At 53.1% G+C, this 13,132-nt stretch overlaps 13 non-coding genes across 13 annotated transcripts; all 13 read right to left on the bottom strand.

Moving 5' to 3' along the window:
* Nucleotides 1-1,987: 1,987 nt before the first annotated feature.
* On the bottom strand, nucleotides 1,988-2,070 carry trnal-cag (transfer RNA leucine (anticodon CAG)). The gene has a single exon. It is a non-coding gene; the product is annotated as a tRNA-Leu (tRNA).
* Nucleotides 2,071-2,634: 564 nt separating this feature from the next.
* On the bottom strand, nucleotides 2,635-2,717 carry trnal-cag (transfer RNA leucine (anticodon CAG)). Its single transcript has one exon. It is a non-coding gene; the product is annotated as a tRNA-Leu (tRNA).
* A 2,474-nt stretch (nucleotides 2,718-5,191) lies between these two features.
* On the bottom strand, nucleotides 5,192-5,274 carry trnal-cag (transfer RNA leucine (anticodon CAG)). The gene has a single exon. It is a non-coding gene; the product is annotated as a tRNA-Leu (tRNA).
* A 1,863-nt stretch (nucleotides 5,275-7,137) lies between these two features.
* On the bottom strand, nucleotides 7,138-7,220 carry trnal-cag (transfer RNA leucine (anticodon CAG)). The gene has a single exon. It is a non-coding gene; the product is annotated as a tRNA-Leu (tRNA).
* A 564-nt stretch (nucleotides 7,221-7,784) lies between these two features.
* trnal-cag (transfer RNA leucine (anticodon CAG)) lies at nucleotides 7,785-7,867 on the bottom strand. Its single transcript has one exon. It is a non-coding gene; the product is annotated as a tRNA-Leu (tRNA).
* Nucleotides 7,868-8,431: 564 nt separating this feature from the next.
* Nucleotides 8,432-8,514, bottom strand: trnal-cag (transfer RNA leucine (anticodon CAG)). The gene has a single exon. It is a non-coding gene; the product is annotated as a tRNA-Leu (tRNA).
* A 563-nt stretch (nucleotides 8,515-9,077) lies between these two features.
* Nucleotides 9,078-9,160, bottom strand: trnal-cag (transfer RNA leucine (anticodon CAG)). The gene has a single exon. It is a non-coding gene; the product is annotated as a tRNA-Leu (tRNA).
* A 564-nt stretch (nucleotides 9,161-9,724) lies between these two features.
* On the bottom strand, nucleotides 9,725-9,807 carry trnal-cag (transfer RNA leucine (anticodon CAG)). Its single transcript has one exon. It is a non-coding gene; the product is annotated as a tRNA-Leu (tRNA).
* A 564-nt stretch (nucleotides 9,808-10,371) lies between these two features.
* trnal-cag (transfer RNA leucine (anticodon CAG)) lies at nucleotides 10,372-10,454 on the bottom strand. Its single transcript has one exon. It is a non-coding gene; the product is annotated as a tRNA-Leu (tRNA).
* A 564-nt stretch (nucleotides 10,455-11,018) lies between these two features.
* Nucleotides 11,019-11,101, bottom strand: trnal-cag (transfer RNA leucine (anticodon CAG)). Its single transcript has one exon. It is a non-coding gene; the product is annotated as a tRNA-Leu (tRNA).
* Nucleotides 11,102-11,665: 564 nt separating this feature from the next.
* trnal-cag (transfer RNA leucine (anticodon CAG)) lies at nucleotides 11,666-11,748 on the bottom strand. The gene has a single exon. It is a non-coding gene; the product is annotated as a tRNA-Leu (tRNA).
* Nucleotides 11,749-12,312: 564 nt separating this feature from the next.
* On the bottom strand, nucleotides 12,313-12,395 carry trnal-cag (transfer RNA leucine (anticodon CAG)). The gene has a single exon. It is a non-coding gene; the product is annotated as a tRNA-Leu (tRNA).
* Nucleotides 12,396-12,959: 564 nt separating this feature from the next.
* Nucleotides 12,960-13,042, bottom strand: trnal-cag (transfer RNA leucine (anticodon CAG)). The gene has a single exon. It is a non-coding gene; the product is annotated as a tRNA-Leu (tRNA).
* Between the last annotated feature and the right edge of the window lie 90 nt (nucleotides 13,043-13,132).

Raw genomic sequence — 13,132 nt, 5'->3', positions numbered from 1 at the left:
AGGTTAGCCTTGTCAGAAGTGGGATTCGAACCCACGCCTCCAGGGGAGACTGCGACCTGAACATGCAGCGCCTTAGGACCGCTCGGCCATCCTGACATGAGGGCTGAGGGCGAGCAGTATTTTTGGAGGTCCACCGAATGGCAGACGATAAACTGGAAGCTAGTGCTTCACCTCGCTCAGCCCAGCTGAAGCACATGCCTCGTTGGTGCAGTGGGCAGCGCGTCAGTCTCATAATCTGAAGGTCGTGAGTTCGAGCCTCACACGGGGCATGGTGGTTCCTTAGTTGGCGCACGAAGAGGCGATTAGATCGATAGAGCGGTTTCCTTTATTCCCTTTCGAGTGATCGTCCATTTCTCCTGGGGCCAAAAAAGGCTCTTCGGCTCCCCTGTAGGCCAGACAGCATGACATTCTGAGAAAACGTGTGTCTTTTTCAAGTAGTTTCCCTGAATCTCATTAAATTGCGTGGCGTCCTCTGAAATCGTTGGACGCGCAATGCCCATGTGAAATCCAGTGTTTTTGTAGGACTAGTGTGGTATAAACACAGTCATGGTATTGCTCTCCCTGTTCGTGTAATGCGTGGCCGTGTCGTCGCAGTGCTCTTGTTAAAGGTTTAAAATCAACTCGCCAGAGATTTAAAGACTCCAGCCTGAGCCTCACAGCCAAAGGTCCCAGCCTTGTCAGAAGTGGGATTCGAACCTTCACGCCTCAGGGGAGACGTTGCGACCTGAACGCCAGCGCCTTAGACCGCTCGGCCATCCTGACAGAGGGCTGAGGGCGAGCAGTATTTTTGGAGCTCCACCGGACGCGAATGGCAGACGATAACTGGAAGCTAGTGCTTCACTGCTCAGCCCAGCCGAAGCACATGCCTCGTTGGCGCAGTTAGGCAGCGCGTCGATCCTCATAATCTGAAGGTGGTGATTTCGAGACTCACACGGGGCAGAATGGTGCACAGCATGAGAGGCGTTTAGACGATAGAGCGGTTTCCTTTATTCCCCTTTCGTATGATCGTCCATTTCTCACAGGGCCAAAAAAGGCTCTTCGGCTCCCCTGTAGGCCAGACAGCATGACATTCTGAGAAAACGTGTGTCTTTTTCAAGTAGTTTCCCTGAATCTCATTAAATTGCGTGGCGTCCTCTGAAATCGTTGGACGCGCAATGCCCTTGAAATCCAGTGTTTTTGTAGGACTAGTGTGGTATAAACACAGTCATGGTGGTATTGCTCTCCTGTTCGTGTAATGCGTGGCCGTGTCGTCGCAGTGCTCTTGTTAAGGTTTAAAATCAACTCGCCAGAGGGTTAAAGACTCCAGCCTGAGCCCACAGCCAAAGGTTAGCCTTGTCAGAAGTGGGATTCGAACCCACGCCTCCGGGGAGACTGCGACCTGAACGCAGCGCCTTAAGCCGCTCGGCCATCCTGACGAGAGGGCTGAGGGCGAGCAGTATTTTTGGACCTCCACCGAATGGCAGACGATAACTGGAAGCTAGTGCTTCACCGCTCAGCCCAGCCAAAGCACATGCCTCGTTGGCCGCAGTTAGGCAGCGCGTCAGTCTCATAATCTGAAGGTCGTGAGTTCGAGCCTCACACGGGGCAGGGTGGTGCCTTTTGGCGCACGAGAGCGTTTAGACGATAGAGCGGTTTCCTTTATTCCCTTTCGTGTGATCGTCCATTTCTCCCTGGGGCCAAAAAGGCTCTTCGGCTCCCCTGGAGGCCAGACAGCATGACATTCTGAGAAAACGTGTGTCTTTTTCAAGTTAGTTTCCCTGAATCTCATTAAATTGCGTGGCGTCCTCTGAAATCGTTGGACGCGCAATGCCCTTGAAATCCAGTGTTTTTGTAGGACTAGTGTGGTATAAACGCAGTCGTGGTATTGCTCTCCCTGTTCGTGTAATGCGTGGGCCGTGTCGTCGCAGTGCTCTTGTTAAGGTTGCCTAAAATCAACTCGCCAGAGGGTTAAAGACTCCAGCCTGAGCCCACAGCCAAAGGTTAGCCTTGTCAGAAGTGGGATTCGAACCCACGCCTCCAGGGGAGACTGCGACCTGAACGCAGCGCCTTAGACCGCTCGGCCATCCTGACACGAGGGCTGAGGGCGAGCAGTATTTTTGGAGCTCCACCGAATGGCAGACGATAACTGGAAGCTAGTGCTTCACTGCTCAGCCCAGCCGAAGCACATGCCTCGTTGGCGCAGTTAGGCAGCGCGTCAGTCTCATAATCTGAAGGTCGTGAGTTCGAGCCTCACACGGGGCAGGGTGGTGCCTTTTGGCGCACGAGAGCGTTTAGACGATAGAGCGGTTTCCTTTATTCCCTTTCGTGTGATCGGCCATTTCTCCTGGGGCCAAAAAGGCTCTTCGGCTCCCCTGGAGGCCAGACAGCATGACATTCTGAGAAAACGTGTGTCTTTTTCAAGTAGTTTCCCTGAATCTCATTAAATTGCGTGGCGTCCTCTGAAATCGTTGGACGCGCAATGCCCTTGAAATCCAGTGTTTTTGTAGGACTAGTGTGGTATAAACACAGTCATGGTATTGCTCTCCTGTTCGTGTAATGCGTGGCCGTGTCGTCGCAGTGCTCTTGTTAAGGTTTAAAATCAACTCGCCAGAGGGTTAAAGACTCCAGCCTGAGCCCACAGCCAAAGGTTAGCCTTGTCAGAAGTGGGATTCGAACCCACGCCTCCAGGGGAGACTGCGACCTGAACGCAGCGCCTTAGACCGCTCGGCCATCCTGACAAGAGGGCTGAGGGCGAGCAGTATTTTTGGACCTCCATCGAATGGCAGACGATAACTGGAAGCTAGTGCTTCACCGCTCAGCCCAGCCAAAGCACATGCCTCGTTGGCGCAGTTAGGCAGCGCGTCAGTCTCATAATCTGAAGGTCGTGAGTTCGAGCCTCACACGGGGCAGGGTGGTGCCTTTTGGCGCACGAGAGCGTTTAGACGATAGAGCGGTTTCCTTTATTCCCTTTCGTGTGATCGTCCATTTCTCCTGGGGCCAAAAAGGCTCTTCGGCTCCCCTGGAGGCCAGACAGCATGACATTCTGAGAAAACGTGTGTCTTTTTCAAGTAGTTTCCCTGAATCTCATTAAATTGCGTGGCGTCCTCTGAAATCGTTGGACGCGCAATGCCCTTGAAATCCAGTGTTTTTGTAGGACTAGTGTGGTATAAACGCAGTCGTGGTATTGCTCTCCTGTTCGTGTAATGCGTGGCCGTGTCGTCGCAGTGCTCTTGTTAAGGTTTAAAATCAACTCGCCAGAGGGTTAAAGACTCCAGCCTGAGCCCACAGCCAAAGGTTAGCCTTGTCAGAAGTGGGATTTGAACCCACGCCTCCAGGGGAGACTGAGACCTGAACGCAGCGCCTTAGACCCGCTCGGCCATCCTGACAAGAGGGCTGAGGGCGAGCAGTATTTTTTGGAGCTCCACCGAATGGCAGACGATAACTGGAAGCTAGTGCTTCACCGCTCAGCCCAGCCAAAGCACATGCCTCGTTGGCGCAGTTAGGCAGCGCGTCAGTCTCATAATCTGAAGGTCGTGAGTTCGAGCCTCACACGGGGCAGGGTGGTGCCTTTTGGCGCACGAGAGCGTTTAGACGATAGAGCGGTTTCCTTTATTCCCTTTCGTGTGATCGTCCATTTCTCCTGGGGCCAAAAAGGCTCTTCGGCTCCCCTGGAGGCCAGACAGCATGACATTCTGAGAAAACGTGTGTCTTTTTCAGTTTCCCTGAATCTCATTAAATTGCGTGGCGTCCTCTGAAATCGTTGGACGCGCAATGCCCTTGAAATCCAGTGTTTTTGTAGGACTAGTGTGGTATAAACGCAGTCGTGGTATTGCTCTCCTGTTCGTGTAATGCGTGGCCGTGTCGTCGCAGTGCTCTTGTTAAGGTTTAAAATCAACTCGCCAGAGGGTTAAAGACTCCAGCCTGAGCCCACAGCCAAAGGTTAGCCTTGTCAGAAGTGGGATTCGAAACCACGCCTCCAGGGGAGACTGCGACCTGAACGCAGCGCCTTAGACCGCTCGGCCATCCTGACACGAGGGCTGAGGGCGAGCAGTATTTTTGGAGGTCCACCGAATGGCAGACGATAACTGGAAGCTAGTGCTTCACCGCTCAGCCCAGCTGAAGCACATGCCTCGTTGGTGCAGTTAGGCAGCGCGTCAGTCTCATAATCTGAAGGTCGTGAGTTCGAGCCTCACACGGGGCATGGTGGTTCCTTTTGGCGCACGAGAGCGATTAGACGATAGAGCGGTTTCCTTTATTCCCTTTCGTGTGATCGTCCATTTCTCCTGGGGCCAAAAAGGCTCTTCGGCTCCCCTGGAGGCCAGACAGCATGACATTCTGAGAAAACGTGTGTCTTTTTCAAGTAGTTTCCCTGAATCTCATTAAATTGCGTGGCGTCCTCTGAAATCGTTGGACGCGCAATGCCCTTGAAATCCAGTGTTTTTGTAGGACTAGTGTGGTATAAACGCAGTCGTGGTATTGCTTTCCTGTTCGTGTAATGCGTGGCCATGTCGTCGCAGTGCTCTTGTTAAGGTTTAAAATCAACTCGCCAGAGGGTTAAAGACTCCAGCCTGAGCCCACAGCCAAAGGTTAGCCTTGTCAGAAGTGGGATTCGAACCCACGCCTCCAGGGGAGACTGCGACCTGAACGCAGCGCCTTAGACCGATATTTGGATTTTTGGAGGTCCACCGAATGGCAGACGATAACTGGAAGCTAGTGCTTCACCGCTCAGCCCAGCTGAAGCACATGCCTCGTTGGCGCAGTTAGGCAGCGCGTCAGTCTCATAATCTGAAGGTCGTGAGTTCGAGCCTCACACGGGGCAGGGTGGTGCCTTTTGGCGCACGAGAGCGTTTAGACGATAGAGCGGTTTCCTTTATTCCCTTTCGTGTGATCGTCCATTTCTCCTGGGGCCAAAAAGGCTCTTCGGCTCCCCTGGAGGCCAGACAGCATGACATTCTGAGAAAACGTGTGTCTTTTTCAAGTAGTTTCCCTGAATCTCATTAAATTGCGTGGCGTCCTCTGAAATCGTTGGACGCGCAATGCCCTTGAAATCCAGTGTTTTTGTAGGACTAGTGTGGTATAAACACAGTCATGGTATTGCTCTCCTGTTCGTGTAATGCGTGGCCGTGTCGTCGCAGTGCTCTTGTTAAGGTTTAAAATCAACTCGCCAGAGGGTTAAAGACTCCAGCCTGAGCCCACAGCCAAAGGTTAGCCTTGTCAGAAGTGGGATTCGAACCCACGCCTCCAGGGGAGACTGCGACCTGAACGCAGCGCCTTAGACCGCTCGGCCATCCTGACAAGAGGGCTGAGGGCGAGCAGTATTTTTGGACCTCCACCGAATGGCAGACGATAACTGGAAGTTAGTGCTTCACCGCTCAGCCCAGCCAAAGCACATGCCTCGTTGGCGCAGTTAGGCAGCGCGTCAGTCTCATAATCTGGAAGGTCGTGAGTTCGAGCCTCACACGGGGCAGGGTGGTGCCTTTGGCGCACGAGAGCGTTTAGACGATAGAGCGGTTTTCCTTTATTCCCTTTCTCGTGTGATCGTCCATTTCTCCTGGGGCCAAAAAGGCTCTTCGGCTCCCCTGGAGGCCAGACAGCATGACATTCTGAGAAAACGTGTGTCTTTTTCAAGTAGTTTCCCTGAATCTCATTAAATTGCGTGGCGTCCTCTGGAAATCGTTGGACGCGCAATGCCCTTGAAATCCAGTGTTTTTGTAGGACTAGTGTGGTATAAACGCAGTCGTGGTATTGCTCTCCTGTTCGTGTAATGCGTGGCCGTGTCGTCGCAGTGCTCTTGTTAAGGTTTAAAATCAACTCGCCAGAGGGTTAAAGACTCCAGCCTGAGCCCACAGCCAAAGGTTAGCCTTGTCAGAAGTGGGATTCGAAACCACGCCTCCAGGGGAGACTGCGACCTGAACGCAGCGCCTTAGACCGCTCGGCCATCCTGACACGAGGGCTGAGGGCGAGCAGTATTTTTGGAGGTCCACCGAATGGCAGACGATAACTGGAAGCTAGTGCTTCACCGCTCAGCCCAGCCTAAGCACATGCCTCGTTGGCGCAGTTAGGCAGCGCGTCAGTCTCATAATCTGGAAGGTCGTGAGTTCGAGCCTCACACGGGGCAGGGTGGTGCCTTTGGCGCACAAGAGCGTTTAGACGATAGAGCGGTTTCCTTTATTCCCTTTCGTGTGATCGTCCATTTCTCCTGGGGCCAAAAAGGCTCTTCGGCTCCCCTGGAGGCCAGACAGCATGACATTCTGAGAAAACGTGTGTCTTTTTCAAGTAGTTTCCCTGAATCTCATTAAATTGCGTGGCGTCCTCTGAAATCGTTGGACGCGCAATGCCCTTGAAATCCAGTGTTTTTGTAGGACTAGTGTGGTATAAACGCAGTCGTGGTATTGCTCTCCTGTTCGTGTAATGCGTGGCCGTGTCGTCGCAGTGCTCTTGTTAAGGTTTAAAATCAACTCGCCAGAGGGTTAAAGACTCCAGCCTGAGCCCACAGCCAAAGGTTAGCCTTGTCAGAAGTGGGATTCGAACCCACGCCTCCAGGGGAGACTGCGACCTGAACGCAGCGCCTTAGGACCGCTCGGCCATCCTGACATGAGGGCTGAGGGCGAGCAGTATTTTTGGAGGTCCACCGAATGGCAGACGATAACTGGAAGCTAGTGCTTCACCGCTCAGCCCAGCTGAAGCACATGCCTCGTTGGCGCAGTTAGGCAGCGCGTCAGTCTCATAATCTGAAGGTCGTGAGTTCGAGCCTCACACGGGGCAGGGTGGTGCCTTTTGGCGCACGAGAGCGTTTAGACGATAGAGCGGTTTCCTTTATTCCCTTTCGTGTGATCGTCCATTTCTCCTGGGGCCAAAAAGGCTCTTCGGCTCCCCTGGAGGCCAGACAGCATGACATTCTGAGAAAACGTGTGTCTTTTTCAAGTAGTTTCCCTGAATCTCATTAAATTGCGTGGCGTCCTCTGAAATCGTTGGACGCGCAATGCCCTTGAAATCCAGTGTTTTTGTAGGACTAGTGTGGTATAAACGCAGTCGTGGTATTGCTCTCCTGTTCGTGTAATGCGTGGCCGTGTCGTCGCAGTGCTCTTGTTAAGGTTTAAAATCAACTCGCCAGAGGGTTAAAGACTCCAGCCTGAGCCCACAGCCAAAGGTTAGCCTTGTCAGAAGTGGGATTCGAACCCACGCCTCCAGGGGAGACTGCGACCTGAACGCAGCGCCTTAGACCGCTCGGCCATCCTGACATGAGGGCTGAGGGCGAGCAGTATTTTTGGAGGTCCACCGAATGGCAGACGATAACTGGAAGCTAGTGCTTCACCGCTCAGCCCAGCTGAAGCACATGCCTCGTTGGCGCAGTTAGGCAGCGCGTCAGTCTCATAATCTGAAGGTCGTGAGTTCGAGCCTCACACGGGGCAGGGTGGTGCCTTTTGGCGCACGAGAGCGTTTAGACGATAGAGCGGTTTCCTTTATTCCCTTTCGTATGATCGGCCATTTCTCCTGGGTCCAAAAAGGCTCTTCGGCTCCCCTGGAGGCCAGACAGCATGACATTCTGAGAAAACGTGTGTCTTTTTCAAGTAGTTTCCCTGAATCTCATTAAATTGCGTGGCGTCCTCTGAAATCGTTGGACGCGCAATGCCCTTGAAATCCAGTGTTTTTGTAGGACTAGTGTGGTATAAACGCAGTCGTGGTATTGCTCTCCTGTTCGTGTAATGCGTGGCCGTGTCGTCGCAGTGCTCTTGTTAAGGTTTAAAATCAACTCGCCAGAGGGTTAAAGACTCCAGCCTGAGCCCACAGCCAAAGGTTAGCCTTGTCAGAAGTGGGATTCGAACCCACGCCTCCAGGGGAGACTGCGACCTGAACGCAGCGCCTTAGACCGCTCGGCCATCCTGACAAGAGGGCTGAGGGCGAGCAGTATTTTTGGAGCTCCACCGAATGGCAGACGATAACTGGAAGCTAGTGCTTCACTGCTCAGCCCAGCCGAAGCACATGCCTCGTTGGCGCAGTTAGGCAGCGCGTCAGTCTCATAATCTGAAGGTCGTGAGTTCGAGCCTCACACGGGGCAGGGTGGTGCCTTTTGGCGCACGAGAGCGTTTAGACGATAGAGCGGTTTCCTTTATTCCCTTTCGTGTGATCGTCCATTTCTCCTGGGGCCAAAAAGGCTCTTCGGCTCCCCTGGAGGCCAGACAGCATGACATTCTGAGAAAACGTGTGTCTTTTTCAAGTAGTTTCCCTGAATCTCATTAAATTGCGTGGCGTCCTCTGAAATCGTTGGACGCGCAATGCCCTTGAAATCCAGTGTTTTTGTAGGACTAGTGTGGTATAAACACAGTCATGGTATTGCTCTCCTGTTCGTGTAATGCGTGGCCGTGTCGTCGCAGTGCTCTTGTTAAGGTTTAAAATCAACTCGCCAGAGGGTTAAAGACTCCAGCCTGAGCCCACAGCCAAAGGTTAGCCTTGTCAGAAGTGGGATTCGAACCCACGCCTCCAGGGGAGACTGCGACCTGAACGCAGCGCCTTAGACCGCTCGGCCATCCTGACAAGAGGGCTGAGGGCGAGCAGTATTTTTGGAGCTCCACCGAATGGCAGACGATAACTGGAAGTTAGTGCTTCACCGCTCAGCCCAGCCAAAGCACATGCCTCGTTGGCGCAGTTAGGCAGCGCGTCAGTCTCATAATCTGAAGGTCGTGAGTTCGAGCCTCACACGGGGCAGGGTGGTGCCTTTTGGCGCACGAGAGCGTTTAGACGATAGAGCGGTTTCCTTTATTCCCTTTCGTGTGATCGTCCATTTCTCCTGGGGCCAAAAGGCTCTTCGGCTCCCCTGGAGGCCAGACAGCATGACATTCTGAGAAAACGTGTGTCTTTTTCAAGTAGTTTCCCTGAATCTCATTAAATTGCGTGGCGTCCTCTGAAATCGTTGGACGCGCAATGCCCTTGAAATCCAGTGTTTTTGTAGGACTAGTGTGGTATAAACGCAGTCGTGGTATTGCTCTCCTGTTCGTGTAATGCGTGGCCGTGTCGTCGCAGTGCTCTTGTTAAGGTTTAAAATCAACTCGCCAGAGGGTTAAAGACTCCAGCCTGAGCCCACAGCCAAAGGTTAGCCTTGTCAGAAGTGGGATTCGAACCCACGCCTCCAGGGGAGACTGCGACCTGAACGCAGCGCCTTAGACCGCTCGGCCATCCTGACACGAGGGCTGAGGGCGAGCAGTATTTTTGGAGCTCCACCGAATGGCAGACGATAACTGGAAGCTAGTGCTTCACCGCTCAGCCCAGCCAAAGCACATGCCTCGTTGGCGCAGTTAGGCAGCGCGTCAGTCTCATAATCTGAAGGTCGTGAGTTCGAGCCTCACACGGGGCAGGGTGGTGCCTTTTGGCGCACGAGAGCGTTTAGACGATAGAGCGGTTTCCTTTATTCCCTTTCGTGTGATCGTCCATTTCTCCTGGGGCCAAAAAGGCTCTTCGGCTCCCCTGGAGGCCAGACAGCATGACATTCTGAGAAAACGTGTGTCTTTTTCAAGTAGTTTCCCTGAATCTCATTAAATTGCGTGGCGTCCTCTGAAATCGTTGGACGCGCAATGCCCTTGAAATCCAGTGTTTTTGTAGGACTAGTGTGGTATAAACGCAGTCGTGGTATTGCTCTCCTGTTCGTGTAATGCGTGGCCGTGTCGTCGCAGTGCTCTTGTTAAGGTTTAAAATCAACTCGCCAGAGGGTTAAAGACTCCAGCCTGAGCCCACAGCCAAAGGTTAGCCTTGTCAGAAGTGGGATTCGAACCCACGCCTCCAGGGGAGACTGCGACCTGAACGCAGCGCCTTAGACCGCTCGGCCATCCTGACATGAGGGCTGAGGGCGAGCAGTATTTTTGGAGGTCCACCGAATGGCAGACGATAACTGGAAGCTAGTGCTTCACCGCTCAGCCCAGCTGAAGCACATGCCTCGTTGGCGCAGTTAGGCAGCGCGTCAGTCTCATAATCTGAAGGTCGTGAGTTCGAGCCTCACACGGGGCAGGGTGGTGCCTTTTGGCGCACGAGAGCGTTTAGACGATAGAGCGGTTTCCTTTATTCCCTTTCGTGTGATCGTCCATTTCTCCTGGGGCCAAAAAGGCTCTTCGGCTCCCCTGGAGGCCAGACAGCATGACATTCTGAGAAAACGTGTGTCTTTTTCAAGTAGTTTCCCTGAATCTCATTAAATTGCGTGGCGTCCTCTGAAATCGTTGGACGCGCAATGCCCTTGAAATCCAGTGTTTTTGTAGGACTAGTGTGGTATAAACGCAGTCGTGGTATTGCTCTCCTGTTCGTGTAATGCGTGGCCGTGTCGTCGCAGTGCTCTTGTTAAGGTTTAAAATCAACTCGCCAGAGGGTTAAAGACTCCAGCCTGAGCCCACAGCCAAAGGTTAGCCTTGTCAGAAGTGGGATTCGAACCCACGCCTCCAGGGGAGACTGCGACCTGAACGCAGCGCCTTAGACCGCTCGGCCATCCTGACATGAGGGCTGAGGGCGAGCAGTATTTTTGGAGGTCCACCGAATGGCAGACGATAACTGGAAGCTAGTGCTTCACCGCTCAGCCCAGCTGAAGCACATGCCTCGTTGGCGCAGTTAGGCAGCGCGTCAGTCTCATAATCTGAAGGTCGTGAGTTCGAGCCTCACACGGGGCAGGGTGGTGCCTTTTGGCGCACGAGAGCGTTTAGACGATAGAGCGGTTTCCTTTATTCCCTTTCGTGTGATCGTCCATTTCTCCTGGGGCCAAAAAGGCTCTTCGGCTCCCCTGGAGGCCAGACAGCATGACATTCTGAGAAAACGTGTGTCTTTTTCAAGTAGTTTCCCTGAATCTCATTAAATTGCGTGGCGTCCTCTGAAATCGTTGGACGCGCAATGCCCTTGAAATCCAGTGTTTTTGTAGGACTAGTGTGGTATAAACACAGTCATGGTATTGCTCTCCTGTTCGTGTAATGCGTGGCCGTGTCGTCGCAGTGCTCTTGTTAAGGTTTAAAATCAACTCGCCAGAGGGTTAAAGACTCCAGCCTGAGCCCACAGCCAAAGGTTAGCCTTGTCAGAAGTGGGATTCGAACCCACGCCTCCAGGGGAGACTGCGACCTGAACGCAGCGCCTTAGACCGCTCGGCCATCCTGACAAGAGGGCTGAGGGCGAGCAGTATTTTTGGACCTCCACCGAATGGCAGACGATAACTGGAAGTTAGTGCTTCACCGCTCAGCCCAGCCAAAGCACATGCCTCGTTGGCGCAGTTAGGCAGCGCGTCAGTCTCATAATCTGAAGGTCGTGAGTTCGAGCCTCACACGGGGCAGGGTGGTGCCTTTTGGCGCACGAGAGCGTTTAGACGATAGAGCGGTTTCCTTTATTCCCTTTCGTGTGATCGTCCATTTCTCCTGGGGCCAAAAAGGCTCTTCGGCTCCCCTGGAGGCCAGACAGCATGACATTCTGAGAAAACGTGTGTCTTTTTCAAGTAGTTTCCCTGAATCTCATTAAATTGCGTGGCGTCCTCTGAAATCGTTGGACGCGCAATGCCCTTGAAATCCAGTGTTTTTGTAGGACTAGTGTGGTATAAACGCAGTCGTGGTATTGCTCTCCTGTTCGTGTAATGCGTGGCCGTGTCGTCGCAGTGCTCTTGTTAAGGTTTAAAATCAACTCGCCAGAGGGTTAAAGACTCCAGCCTGAGCCCACAGCCAAAGGTTAGCCTTGTCAGAAGTGGGATTCGAACCCACGCCTCCAGGGGAGACTGCGACCTGAACGCAGCGCCTTAGACCGCTCGGCCATCCTGACAAGAGGGCTGAGGGCGAGCAGTATTTTTGGAGCTCCACCGAATGGCAGACGATAACTGGAAGTTAGTGCTTCACCGCTCAGCCCAGCCAAAGCACATGCCTCGTTGGCGCAGTTAGGCAGCGCGTCAGTCTCATAATCTGAAGGTCGTGAGTTCGAGCCTCACACGGGGCAGGGTGGTGCCTTTTGGCGCACAAGAGCGTTTAGACGATAGAGCGGTTTCCTTTATTCCCTTTCGTGTGATCGTCCATTTCTCCTGGGGCCAAAAAGGCTCTTCGGCTCCCCTGGAGGCCAGACAGCATGACATTCTGAGAAAACGTGTGTCTTTTTCAAGTAGTTTCCCTGAATCTCATTAAATTGCGTGGCGTCCTCTGAAATCGTTGGACGCGCAATGCCCTTGAAATCCAGTGTTTTTGTAGGACTAGTGTGGTATAAACGCAGTCGTGGTATTGCTCTCCTGTTCGTGTAATGCGTGGCCGTGTCGTCGCAGTGCTCTTGTTAAGGTTTAAAATCAACTCGCCAGAGGGTTAAAGACTCCAGCCTGAGCCCACAGCCAAAGGTTAGCCTTGTCAGAAGTGGGATTCGAACCCACGCCTCCAGGGGAGACTGCGACCTGAACGCAGCGCCTTAGACCGCTCGGCCATCCTGACATGAGGGCTGAGGGCGAGCAGTATTTTTGGAGGTCCACCGAATGGCAGACGATAACTGGAAGCTAGTGCTTCACCGCTCAGCCCAGCTGAAGCACATGCCTCGTTGGCGCAGTTAGGCAGCGCGTCAGTCTCATAATCTGAAGGTCGTGAGTTCGAGCCTCACACGGGGCAGGGTGGTGCCTTTTGGCGCACGAGAGCGTTTAGACGATAGAGCGGTTTCCTTTATTCCCTTTCGTGTGATCGTCCATTTCTCCTGGGGCCAAAAAGGCTCTTCGGCTCCCCTGGAGGCCAGACAGCATGACATTCTGAGAAAACGTGTGTCTTTTTCAAGTAGTTTCCCTGAATCTCATTAAATTGCGTGGCGTCCTCTGAAATCGTTGGACGCGCAATGCCCTTGAAATCCAGTGTTTTTGTAGGACTAGTGTGGTATAAACGCAGTCGTGGTATTGCTCTCCTGTTCGTGTAATGCGTGGCCGTGTCGTCGCAGTGCTCTTGTTAAGGTTTAAAATCAACTCGCCAGAGGGTTAAAGACTCCAGCCTGAGCCCACAGCCAAAGGTTAGCCTTGTCAGAAGTGGGATTCGAACCCACGCCTCCAGGGGAGACTGCGACCTGAACGCAGCGCCTTAGACCGCTCGGCCATCCTGACATGAGGGCTGAGGGCGAGCAGTATTTTTGGAGGTCCACCGAATGGCAGACGATAACTGGAAGCTAGTGCTTCACCGCTCAGCCCAGCTGA

This window comes from Chanodichthys erythropterus, chromosome 8 (assembly GCF_024489055.1).
Source record: "Chanodichthys erythropterus isolate Z2021 chromosome 8, ASM2448905v1, whole genome shotgun sequence".
NCBI classification, from domain to species: domain Eukaryota; kingdom Metazoa; phylum Chordata; class Actinopteri; order Cypriniformes; family Xenocyprididae; genus Chanodichthys; species Chanodichthys erythropterus.
This window is presented reverse-complemented; position numbering and strand designations above follow the sequence as displayed.